Source organism: Triticum aestivum, chromosome 4A, assembly GCF_018294505.1.
Source record: "Triticum aestivum cultivar Chinese Spring chromosome 4A, IWGSC CS RefSeq v2.1, whole genome shotgun sequence".
NCBI lineage: Eukaryota > Viridiplantae > Streptophyta > Magnoliopsida > Poales > Poaceae > Triticum > Triticum aestivum.
The window spans coordinates 725,781,776-725,795,510 of NC_057803.1; the positions used below are offsets into that span (position 1 = coordinate 725,781,776).

The window sequence follows — 13,735 nt, forward strand, 5'->3', positions numbered from 1 at the left end:
TGTGGGTTGAAGCGGTTGTTGGGTTGCTGGGTTGTTCGGTAGTGGCGGTGGAAGTGATATGTGGCGTCTTGGTCATCATGGTTCTGAGGGTAGACCTATCTCTTGAGGGCTCGTGGCGGCTGTCAGGTCTCGGGTTTTGGTGCCCTTCAATGGCGCCTGAGGTGTTGTTGCCTTGCATAGTGCTTTGGAACCCTCTGTGTGCATCTGCAATGTCTTGCATAGTGTTGTTGTCTTGTGGCTATGTGCATCCGTAATGTCTTTACAATATTGCTTTATTGCAGAGGACAGGTGTAATTGATATCTTCGTGATATTAATATATATCCTTTATGAAAAAATAAAAGAACTCAACAAAAGAATATGCATTTGGAAACGCTTTTGATGAGGCTTCAATTTATTCACGAAACAACATGTCAACAACTCAGATTTAAGAGAGTGCACGGCTGCGCACTATCCATGACGAGGAGACACTAAGCAGTGGCGGATCTAGGATTTTAAGACAGGGTGGTCCATGTAAAAAAATGACAAAAAATATGATAGCCTTCTTCGCGTAGCATGTATCGGTAAAAGAGAAGCAAATGTCTCCGGTCCTCTTCATTCTTCAATAATTCTACAACTATAATTTACATTCTTTCAAGTTTTAATCATAACACCATAGCATATCAATTGACATTCTTTCTCAAAGTAAGCTATTTGCCACAAACCCGGAGAAGCTAGGACATGTCATGCTAGACAAAACTACTCTATAACAAGTCTTCCCTGGACTTTGTACTCCCTCCGTTTCTTTTTAGTCCGCATATAAGATTTGGTCAAAGTCAAACTTTGTAGAGTTTGACTAACTTTATATTAAAAAATATAAACATTCACAATATCAAATCAATATTATCAGATGCACCATGAAACGTATTTTCATACTATATAGTTTTAGCATTGCAGATGTTCATATTTTTTTATATAAATTTGGTCAAACTTTGTGTAGTTTGTCTTTCACCAATTCTTATATGCGGAGTAGAAAGAAACGGAGGGAGTATCATGATATCATGCACCTCAAAACTACTCTAGCACATAATATCAACTTGAAAGTGTATTGCTGCAGCCTGCAGATAAATATTAACCCTCGAGTTAGGCCTATTTGATTCAGTTGCAGCAGACTACTTTCAGACAATTGGCTTTGAGTGACACCGAACAACAGAACTAGATAAACTAGTGTGCTTAAGTCAGATCCAGAAAACCATATGGCCATCCATCCATCGATTTCCACCAAATACGACTAATAATACTAGTATATCTCTAGAAGCGTAGATAGGCAGATCCTCCACCGCAATTAACAGCGGCAATCTACCAGTAGCATTAGGGGCAAACCTAAGACTGGTGCCGCACTGGACTGACGTGGTGGCGCTAGTCAGCTGGCGGGGCAGGCCGCGGGCAGGGACTGCCGGACTGGCGCGGTAGCGCCTTGCGCTGGCGGGAGCCAGAGGGGCCGGCGGTGGTGACTCGGCGAGGAAGGCGTGGCGGCGCAACGCCTAGAGGAGCAGAGGTGAATCGACTAGGAGAAGGGAAAGGCACGGTTGGCCGCACGGGTGTCTCCTGTCATCGTGTGCGTGAGTGGGCTGTTTCTGTGTGTTTTTTTTCCTCCAGCCCATCTCGGACTTTCCTATGATATGCAGCCTGATCCAAAATCATGTAGCTCCGCCCCTGACACTAAGGACCTAGCAGGAGCAACAGTTCAACTCTTGGCGTGAAAACAACAACTCAGAAGGCAGAGGAATTATTGGATCGACACGATTCTCCGCCGGTAATGGAACGATGCGATCTTTAATTAGTTACTGGTGACCGCGACGTTCCACTTTGGATAAAGCAATGTAGACAGAAAAATTAGGCGATGATTTATATCACTTCATGTAGGGAAATTAGGCTGGCCATAGTGCCCAGTACTACCTTCGTAGTGCATCGTATCATATGACCTTATTTATGGCCATGCAAGGCATATACTAGTGTCACTTGTAAAAAAAAGACATATACTAGTGTAGTATTTATAATCATACGGTACTCAGTCATTATTTTCATTTAATTCTATGCCACCTCATCGAAATTGCTTTGTTAGCATGCATGATACTAGTTATGATATTACCACTACGCCAACCTAGTTTTAGTGCTTTGTCGATTCATATTAATTATCACGGATTTAGTTAATTAATATAGATTGGAGGGAGTAGTGATCCCTAAAAAAAATCCTAGCCTTTGTAAAATCCAGTCTTTAGAAATCACTACCATGCCTATTTAGCCCGGGATAATATGCTTGATAGAACTACATTGTGGAATGAAGCGAGTACTAAGAATAAGCGTCGCAACGGAAAAACATTCCAAGATTCAAGATCCACGACGCTTCAATTTATTCACGAAACAGCATGTCAACAACTCAGATCGAAGAGAGTGCACGTCTCTGCATTATTCATGACCACCACACACTCGCCAAAATAAGAAACTGACCTAGTAGTAACAGTTCAACTCTTGGCGTGAAGACTGATACTGACAAGGCAGCGGAATTTTTGGATCGGCACGATCCTCCGCCTGTAATGGAACGATACGATCATCTTTTTTTTTTTTTTTTTTTTTGCGATAATTAGTTACCGGTGACCACGACGTTCCACTTTGGATAAAGCACCTTGGTGATGTACTCCTCCAGCTTGTCGACCCCAGGCAGCAGCGCCTTGACCGGCTCCGCGACCCTGAACCGCTCCGCCCACGCTGCTAGCTTCGGCGTCCTCGCTGGGTCGATGAGGGGCCCCACGCCGGCCAGGCGGCCTACTGCCTCAAACCAGGGAAGGTAGCACCCGAGCGCGATGTCAAGGAACCCGATGGAGCCACCACCGAAGAACGGCGCCTCGGCCTCTGCCTCCCTTTGGAGCACTCTGCCAGGACACCTTCCAAGTGTTGGAGCCCCGATAGGGTCTCCTCCACCTTACTGGCTTTCTCCTCCTGCTTCGCTGTCCTGAGGATGCCGATGCACGAAGGGAATAGCTGTGGCAACAAAGCGAGTTGAGACTGAGAGATGTAACTCCAAGCGCAACGGGAGGTAATCCGTGTATGAAATGAACTACTAACCTTGTCGTTCGCATAGGCGGCCCAGAAGCGAGCGACGGCGCGGCTGTAGGGGTCTGCGGGGAGGATGGGCTTGCCGTTGCCAGGAAGGCCGAGGGCGTCGTCGAGGTACTCCACGATGAGCAGCGACTCGCAGATGAGCTTGCCGTTGTGGATGAGGACGGGCACCTTCTTGTACACGGGGTTTGACGCGACGAGGAGGTCGCTCTTGCACCAGCGGTCCTCCGGGAGGTACTTGTAGCTTAGCCCCTTTACGGCGAGCGCCATCTGTGCGCGCAGCACGAAGGGGCTTACCCCAGGCGCCCCCCACCCCAGCAGCTTCAGCTCTTCACCGCCGGCCATCAACGTTTCTTCGTCTTCCTCCCTGGTGCTCCTGTCCTGTATATCTCTTGCTTAAGTGTATGAGTATATGGCAAGGCCCGAACTACGATCTTTATAAGCACGAGTGGCAAAGAAATCGTCTTAAAGGAAACAAGACAAAAGTTGATGTCTGAGGTAGGAAAAACTAATTGAGGTATAGGAGAGCATGCTGATGCGCCACCTACCCACTCCCTGTCGTTGCCGGACTTAGCGAGAGCGATCAGAGATGAGGTCGAGCGAGAGAGAGAGACGGAGGTAGACGAACGAGAGAGAGTCAGTTTTGTGCTGCCACCGATTGCGCAGCGTTTTCTGCTCTTCCCTTTTCTTCTTATTTCTGTTACAAAATTGGAAACGACTAACTACCCCGGCCAGCTCGCTGTGATCTGGATTGGCCGCACCATCCCGCAACCTCCAGATGCACAAGCGCGCTACGCTGACCAGGTTAACTATAACAGAAAGAACGGAGCGAGATCGTGCGTACTGCACGTCCCCATCTACTACGTGCATGCTGCATGGAAGTGTGACATCTGCAGGCATGCAACGTTTATTTGAAGCAGAAAACTACATTAGCCTATGACGTGAGCTTAGCATGGCTAACATTTCTCCCCCCTAAGCTCAGCGTCCTTTGCTAATTACCTTCACTCCCAGCCTCTGACGCAGCTCGACGAACTTCACCCTACCCAGCGCTTTTGTCAAGGCATCAGCAACCTGATCATCAGTGCCAACGTGATCAATCTGCACCTCCTTTGTTTCAACACAATCTCGGATGAAATGAAACTTGATATCAATATGTTTGCTTCGGTCGTGGTGAATGGGGTTCTTGGCCAGTGCGATTGCAGACTTGTTGTCAATCAGAAGCTTGAATGAGCTTGCTTCTTCTTCTCCTCTCATCTCTGCAAGAAGACGGCTCAACCAAAGACCTTGGCAAGTGGCTGCGGCTGCTGCAACATACTCCGCCTCACATGAGCTGATGGCTACAATCTTTTGCTTTTGAGAGGTCCATGACACTGGGTTCTCACCAAGGAAGAAGATCTGACCCGAGGTGCTCTTGCGATCTCCAACATCTCCGGCGTGATCGCTGTCACTGTAACCAATCAGTTCAGCTTTGCCGGAGCCACGCCGGTAGCAGCAGCCATAGTTCAGAGTGCCGCGCACATACCGAAGGATTTGCTTCACGGCTGTCCAGTGAGTCACAGTGGGCTTCTCCATAAACCTGCTCACTATCCCAACCGCATGTGTGATGTCTGGCCTGGTGTGAACCAAGTATCTCAGGCTCCCAATCACGGTACGGTACAGCGAGGCATCAACCAATTTTGCTTCATCATCTTTCTTCAGCTTGAGCCGGCATTCCATGGGAGTTTGGCATGCATTACATCCATCCATTCCAGCCACCTCGAGCACTTTTTCTGCATAATTCCTCTGACACAAAGTAATGGAGTCTCTGGTTTGTGTTACCTCAATGCCCAAGTAGTAACTTAGAAGGCCAAGATCACTCATTTTGAAGAGCTCTTGCATCTGTCCCTTGAACTCGATGATGGATGCTTGGTCAGTGCCCGTGATGATGAGGTCGTCGACGTACACGCCCACTAGCAGGAACGAGTGAGCATTGCCACGGCGGTACACGGCGTGCTCCAGTGGACTGCGCGTGAACCCCAACATGCTCATGCTCTCGTCTAGCTTCGCGTACCAGGCCCTCGGAGCTTGCCGTAGCCCGTAGAGTGCCTTCCGAAGCCGCAGGACCTGCTGCTCCTTGCCGGCGGTGATGTACCCCGGCGGCTGCGCCACGTACACTTCCTCGGCGAGGTCACCATTGAGAAAAGCGGATTTTACATCCATGTGGTGCACCTCCCAGCCGGAGTGCGCGGCGAGCGCAAGAAGCAGCCGCACAGTCTCCATGCGTGCCACCGGCGCGAAAACTTCCTCGAAGTCCACGCCTTCTCGCTGCACATAGCCTTTCGCCACCAAGCGGGCCTTGTACTTGATGATCTTGCCATCCGGGTCGCGCTTGACGCGATATACCCACTTGAGACCGATCGCCGTGTGTCCACCTGGGAGCTGAGCAAGCTCCCATGTCTTGTTGTCGATGATGGACTGCATCTCGACGTCCATGGCGCCCTTCCATGCCTTGCTTGCGAGCGCCTCGTCCACGCCACGCGGCTCCTCGGCACTGAACAGGCAGCGCACGAGCAGGCACCGCTCGAACTGCTCACGCACCGCCTGATCCTCGGTCTCCTCCAGCACGCTCGTGAAGCTCCGGTAGCGAACTGGCTGCCCCGTTGGCACATCATGCCTGGAGTCATATGACGGAGGCGTGTCCCCGCCAGCCCTCGGCGAGTCCATGGGTGTCATCGGCTTGTACTGCGATGACTCGGGCGCGTCCACCACAGGTGTGGCAACTGCAGGAGATCGCGGCGTCCCCAAGGCTGGTGTAGAGGGTGTCGCCGCGGTCCGAGGGGTGGCCAGCGGGGTGGTCGACCCACTGTCGATCTCCTGGACACCATCATCCATGGTGTAAACCACGGTAAATGTCACCGGCGCTGCGGTGTCCGCGCTCGTGCCCGGGGTGCTCCAAGTCCATGGCCTGCTCTCTTCAAATAAAATGTCACGAGTTACCTGAAGTTTTTTCGCCACTGGGTCGTAGACGCGATAACATTTGGCACCCTCCTCATAGCCAATAAACACCATGGGAGTTGAGCGATCAGTGAGCTTGGTAGTGCCATGCTTCATACGGCGTGACACCATCGAGGCTGCGGGTCGGTGATCTGTTGAGAATGTATACAGCCGTCCTCACTGCCTCGCCCCAGAACACAGCAGGCATGCCCATGCTCTTCAGTAAACACTGCGCCATCTCGACAACAGTCTGATTACGCCGCTCAACGACACCATTTTGTTGCGGCGAATACGGTGCAGTCGTGTAGTGCTTGACCCCGAGCTTGTCGCAATACTCCACGAACTCACTAGAATTAAACTCGCCGCCCCGGTCAGACCGGAACGCACGCAACCTGCATCTTCCTTCAGTTTCAGCAGCAGCCTGAATCCTCTTGAAGCAGTTGAATGCCTCGTCCTTTGTCTTCAGTACGGCCAACCACATGTATCGACTGAAGTCATCAACTACAAGCAAAAAATACTTGTTGCCTCCAAGAGTGGGTGGACTGATCGGACCACACAAGTCAGTGTGGACAAGCTCCAAGCCTTGTTCGGCCCTGTACGCTGCTGCCTGCGGGAATGGTGCACGGTGCTGCTTGCCGAGGGTGCATCCGTCGCAGTACTCGTCGACGCGGTCGATCAGCGGCATCCCACGTACCATGCTTTTGGAGGACATGGCACGCAGTGCCCTGAAGTGTAGATGACCCATCCTAGCATGCCAACGCCAGGTCTCGTCGTCGTTCTTCGTCAGCAGGCACGCCGGTGTGTCAATGGTGAGCACGGCAGTGTACAAACGACTGATCGAACGCCGGATGTGAGCCATCATGCGCCCGACGGTGTCATGAATTGTCATCAGTCCCTCATGAATCTGAATTCTGCACCCCCCTTCATCCAGCTGGCCAACTGAAATTATATTGCTGCTAAGACTTGGGATAAAGTAAACCTCTGACAGTGCGCGTTGGTTGCCGCTCTGTCCTCTGAAGATCACTGAACCTCTTCCTCGGATTGCAACGCGTGATCCATCTCCGAACTTTACAGTCCCTTGCACAGATTCATCAAGAGTACTGAACATGCCCCTGTCACCAGTCATGTGGCTTGTAGCTCCCGTATCAAAGTACCACAGCCCCGGCGGTGAGATCTCTGGATGCACTTTCTCTTCATTGAGATGAACTTGCTGGGGCGCCACGATGCTGGTGGTGAAACAAGTGGTGACCGCGGCCATCATAAGTCCCTCATGGTGCTCGTCGCCTTCGCGGACTAGATGTGCTTGCCCCTGCTTTGCACGTTCTTCTTCCGCCTTAATCCTGGTGTAGCACTCTTTCTTCCAATGACCCGGCTTGTTGCAATAATGGCATTTGCCCTTTTTCTTGCCGCCTGAGCCGCCGGATCCTCCCGCGCCGCCGCTGCCCGGTGCAGGTCTGCCACCGCCGCCACCGTGAGGTTTTGGCTTGCCCGGCGACTTGTTCTTGCCGCCGCCTCCTCCGCCGGACGATGAACCGCCGGCGCCGCTGCCCAGCTTCTCCCGGGCCAGCCACTCCTCATGAGTGAGCAGAAGGCGCCCGGTGGATTGCGTGCCGTCGTCGAGGTCGTAGTGGTCCTCACATGCAGAGAAACGCCCGACGAGCTCCTCGATGGACATGGTTTTCAGATCGATCAAGGATTCGATCGCCATGGCCATCGGGCGGTACCTCCGCGGCACCACTCGGAGAAACTTCTGGACTGCCTTGTGCTCGGTGACAGGGTCGCCATACAGCTCCAGGTCGGCGACGAGGCCAGAAAGCCGCAGCCCGAAATCCTCGACGGACTCCCCGTCTTTGAAACGGAGATCCTCGAACTCCCGCCGGCGCACCTGCGCCTTGGCTTCACGGGCGCGCTCGCTGCCCATCCGCATCGTCTTGATGGTCTCCCACGCCTTCTTCGCCGTGTCCTTCGCAGCCAGCACACGCAGCATCTCCGGCGGAACGCCGGTGAGGATGATCTGTAGCGCGCGCCGGTCGTCGTTCTCCTCGGCGCCGTCCTCGATCACCGCGGTCCAGACGCGGGCGACTTGCAGCTTAACCTGCATCACAAGCGCCCACTCCTGGTAATTGGTACGGGTGAGCATCATGGCCGTCCCCGACTCCTCGCGCACGACGCGCTCCACCACACGGAGTTCGCCGCTGCCGCTGCCGCTGCCGGTGAGACGCGCGATCGGCGCCTTGGACGTCGGCGTCTTCGGCGGCGACTTGGTCCCGGTCTTGCTCATCTTCTCCTCCTCGCTATCCGACATGGTACGCCGCGGATCGGACACCGCCGGCCACCGGAGAGTGGATCGAACACCACGGCTCTGATGCCAATTGTCGTTGCCGGACTTAGCGAGAGCGATTAGAGATGAGGTCGAGCGAGAGAGAGAGACGGAGGTAGACGAACGAGAGAGAGTCAGTTTTGTGCTGCCACCGATTGCGCAGCGTTTTCTGCTCTTCCCTTTTCTTCTTATTTCTGTTACAAAATTGGAAACGACTAACTACCCCGGCCAGCTCGCTGTGATCCGGATTGGCCGCGCCATCCCGCAACCTCCAGATGCACAAGCGCGCTACGCTGACCGGGTTAACTATAACAGAAAGAACGGAGCGAGATCGTGCGTACTGCACGTCCCCATCTACTACGTGCATGCTGCATGGAAGTGTCACGTCTGCAGGCATGCAACGTTTATTTGAAGCAGAAAACTACATTAGCCTATGACGTGAGCTTAGCATGGCTAACACTCCCACCTACCGCACCTTCTGGGCTTCTATCCTCCACCTCCACCTCCAGCTAAAAATTTCAACAATGTGCCAGATACAAAAAATGCTACACCTACGGTAGAATTTACGTGCTCTTTATGCAAATTTGCTAAACCAATCTCTCAACCGCCAAATTCAACTGGGTGGGCCCCATCTGTTAGCTATACTGCATGGTAGTTAGTTCCTCCCAGGATCAACGTAGAGGATCAAAGAGCAGCTAAGAGAGAAGATGCAGCAGATGCACATGTCTGCAGTTGTATCAGTGAACACCTGCATTACTGATAGAGAAGCTCACGTTCTACTACTTAGATGCTTGTACTCTAAAAAAAAAACTACTTAGAAGCTTTATTGCTGAGAGTGGCGCTTTGGCGCATGGGAGCATGCGCTTCTGGTTTCCTAAATGTGTTCTAAACATATTTTGAAATATCAAAAAAATTCAAACAAAAACCTGGCACATATATCTCGATATTGTACATGCTCACAAACGTCTTTTGGCGAAAAACCGACAACTTATGTGTCACGTGTGAAAAAGACAAAATCCAATGTCAAAAAATGCTTTTCACAAGACATCCTTTTGTCTTTTTTACATGAGCCACAAAAAATATCGGTTTTCTCCGAAACTTAACGTGCACACATATAATGTCGAGATGTATGCGGCAAATTTTTGTTTAAAATTTTTTCACACTTTAAAATATATTTTTCACGTGCGAGGCTCCCTGAAGCACCAATGGATTTCCGCTTTATTGCTTCCAATTGGTACGAGTAATTTCGCAGCAAGGGGCGGAAGACCTGCCAGTCAAGGTGACTTGAATATGGCAGCCATACTATGTCATGCATGACGTGAGCTGCAGTAGATGCTACTGTACTGTCTAGCCTAAGAGGGACATACAGAATCCGATAAAGCCACGTATACATGGTAGCACCTACCACCACATACAAATAATTTATTACTTGCATGCAGGGCCGAGATTTTGGGAGCCGGGGCGAGACTTTATACTTGGGGCCTTTTATATAGACACTATAACAATGAAAATGAATATAGATATGTTTTTGAAATATTATCAAATACACTTCATTAAATGCATTCAAAATCAGTATGCATACCAAATAATTTATATATAAAATTTGCCAACCAATCTTTCAACCCCCAAATCCTACTGGGTGGGCCTCATCTGTTAGCTATACTGCAGAGTAGTTAGCTCCTCCTAGGATCAACGTAGAGGATCAAAGAACAGCTAAGAGAGAAGATGCAGCAGCTGCACATATATGTAGTTGTATCAGTGAACACCTGCATTACTGATAGACAAGCTCACGTTCTACTACTTAGAAGCTTGTACTCTCGAAAAAAAAAACTACCTAGAAGCTTTATAGCTTGATTAAATAATATATTTTTTCTTAGTTTATAGAGAGAGTAAGGGGAGAGATAAGTAGTGGGCTACAAACTACCGGCCAGCTTGCGAGGGGGGGGGTCATGTATCATATAGATGACATGACAACATCATATAACCAACAGATGATTGTATTATTAACCATGCTCTACCAATTCAAAAACGCGGTCCTTATAATTAGGGATTAAAAGTTGGCTGTCAGTTGCAGGTGTACATCCACGTACACACGGTAGAACCGATGACACAGAATAAATTATTACTCCCTCCTCCGAAAATACTTGTCATCAAAATGGATAAAAAGAGATGTATCTAGAACTAAAATACATCTACATACATCTCATTTTATTCATTTTGATGACAAGTATTTCCGGACGGAGGGAGTACTAGCATGTCCAGCTCATGCATGCACCATACTGCTAGTAACACGTAATTCTTATTAAATATTTTACTGGTAGCTAGTGCAAGGACGTATACTATGTCATGCATGACGTGAGCTGCAGTAGAAACGACTGTACTGTCTAGCCTGAGAGGGACAGATTGAATTCGACAAAGCCACGTATACATGGTAGCACCTACCACATACAAATAATTTATTACTTGCATGTCCAGCTCATGCATGCACCATTCTGCTAGTAACACATGACATGAATTCAATATATTTTACTGCTAGCAATTGTAACAAATGCTTCTTGCCGATGTCCTTAGATATTTTAGCTAGTACACTGCCTGCATGATGCATATTAGTTTTTTCTTTTTGCAGAGAGCATGATGCATATTAGTTGGCGAAACAAAATTATACTCCCTCCGTATAGGTGAGTAAGTCATCTTAGATTGTGCACCGTGACCAAGAAGGGGAAAACAAAAGACCTTAATGTTTATTTGCTATTAATAGCATTGCATGCAATGAACTAGCCACTGCATGTCGTGTTTGGTAGTCTCAAGTCATTAAAAGCATGCACACCCCTCGTCTCTTATTGATTGATATGTGAAGAAACAAGAAACGAAGTAGAAGTTAATACACCGAGCCTAAGTGTTTTGTAATTATTTGGTTTTTGTAAGATGACTTACACACCTAGACGGAGGGTGTAGTTTAACACCCTCTCCTAATTTCATTCAGCCAAAACAAATGCACACAAGTCTTTTACGTTAATCATGTAAGTGTCATTCCTTATGAACAGTAGCGGAGCCAGTATTGACTGAGGCCGCAAGCGAGAAACTAATGATCAAAAAATAACTAAAACAACCCAGTTTCAAGGCATGAGCAATTTTAACATGGTAAGGTAAGAGTTACTCAAACCCACTACTTAATAATAAAATCACCGGCTCGGTCATAAAAGGAAGTAACTTAGACTAGACAGAAAAGGAAGTAACTTAGATTGGTGGGTAGTGTCATACGTGTGTTGACATAGAGAGGTCCATTCACTACTTTGTAGAGTCATTTTATATTCGGAACCGCTACATGAAGGTAACATATTATGTTACTTCATTCGCATCTTTCCTCATTAATTACTTGTCACATCATACTTTTTGCCTATATGGCATGCATGTTACTAATTATGTTACTTCCAATATGAGCAGCTTTATGTTCATTTATATCTCACATGAAAAAATGAGTTAAGATAGGCCATGTTAAAACTTCTTGGACAAATAGGAATCTAACCACAATAATCAATGAAAGTATTTATTCAATCGTGATACTAAAAAATTAGGACATTTACTCCCTCCAAAGAGAAATATGTATCGTGGTTTTAGATACAAGTCAAACGAGTGATTAATCTCGGCCTCCAATAGTCTTCAATAAAAGGTAAACCTTGAACGATAAATTTTGAAATTCAATACAGATGCAAAATGTAAAAAGAGTCAAAACTCTTACTGTTCTATATCATCGGGGTTGAGTTGAGCTCTAATACGAGGGATATTATTAGTTGTTTGAGTTAATGGACCGTTTTCCAAGGAGGATCCGATGATGTGAACTTGAAAATGTGTCATTGTTTTGTTTCTTTTATTCATCTCACCTTCCTGTAAAATTATATAGAAACAAAAATTACTAAACCGGTTTCCACATTCAGGGACTTTAGATTTAGAAATTGAAGGAAGAAAATAACATGGAAAGAGGAAATCATTAAGAGCTAAATATCAAGTTTCAATCAAGGCATTGAACAACGACATCTAGCAAGAGAAGTTGGGATATGGGAGAGCCTGAGATGGGGATACCCATTGCGTCTGAGCCGCAGAGTCATAATGACGAAGGGCGCCGGCTCCCGCGGTTGCTCCTCGAGACCTGAACGGCCACGACAATTGGACGAACAGGGCCGCTGCCTCGCTAGGAAGCATGTCGCCTAGTCGAAGGAGAGGACATGCCGCCAACCAAGACATGATATGGAAGTGGAGTACTGCCCGCTGCCACGCATGGTTGGCCGCCTGGCAGCAAGGAGACACGATGGAGGCTCGGGGGGGGGGGGGGGGGGGGCATAGGGTTCTTCCACACGGTGGCGGTTTCTTTCTTTCTTTTCAAGTAAAAATAGACTCACGCAGGCAATGCCGCATATATCCTTCTTCTTTCTCCTTCGCGCATTACCCCGAGTAGTAACCTTTTTTTCATTTGAGGTGATTTTGGGTTTGTAATCAGCCGAATAGTACCCTGATCAGCAACTTTCAGCACCCCGGACACTACTTCAGCCCTCGGTATGAAATCGGATGGAGATGGCCTAAACATCAAATTTCCCCGTTTTGATGAGATGGAGATTCTTCATATTGATCACTTTTTCATTTGAGGCCTTCCTATTTATATTTATTGTCGTGCCAAAATCTGGTATCAACATGTTTTAATTTTTTTTATTTACATATTAAGAACTCGACAGGAGAACATTGCATGTCGTATTAGTAACGTCCTTGACGGGGTAAAATCGGATAAGTACTCTAGACACGGTTTTTTGTTTCCCTTCTCACAAGGCGACTTGGGAAAGCCATCTTCCTTTTGATCTCTGTCGGCGAGTCTGTGGATTTGCCTCCCCTCCTCCTGGCACTCCGGCAGCCGGTGGTAGGGAGGGTATTCCTGGTGCCTCGGCTTAGATAGGTAGGGTTTTGCTTCTCGCAAGGGCAGCGCTCGGATGGATGGCGGCGCTTCTTCTTCGAGTCAGTCTTCCGGACTCTGGTCCTCCTCAAGTTTGTTCGTCGGAGCGTATTAGACAGAGCTTCGCCATAGATCCCAGCCAGCTCCTCGGAGCGGCGAGCTTAGTGTTTCTCGTCGTGCGTACACAACAACAAGATTTGGTGTCAGGTTCTTCAGATCAATTGAAGGATTCAATGGCGATGCTTGCGGCCCTCGAACGCTCGTCCTTAGGGCACACACACACACACGAATACTTCACGATTGTCATCGACAAGGTCCAGCCGGCTCCGGTATCGGAGCGGCGACAGCGGGCGCGTCGGCGGCTCGTTCGGGCGGCGGCAATGGTTGTTCGGTTGTCCACGGATCT

General features: G+C 48.7%; 1 pseudogene; it reads right to left on the minus strand.

The window, feature by feature from the left end:
• Window positions 1–2,621: 2,621 nt before the first annotated feature.
• On the minus strand, window positions 2,622–3,549 carry LOC123083423 (probable glutathione S-transferase GSTU6; annotated as a pseudogene).
• Window positions 3,550–13,735: the final 10,186 nt, after the last annotated feature.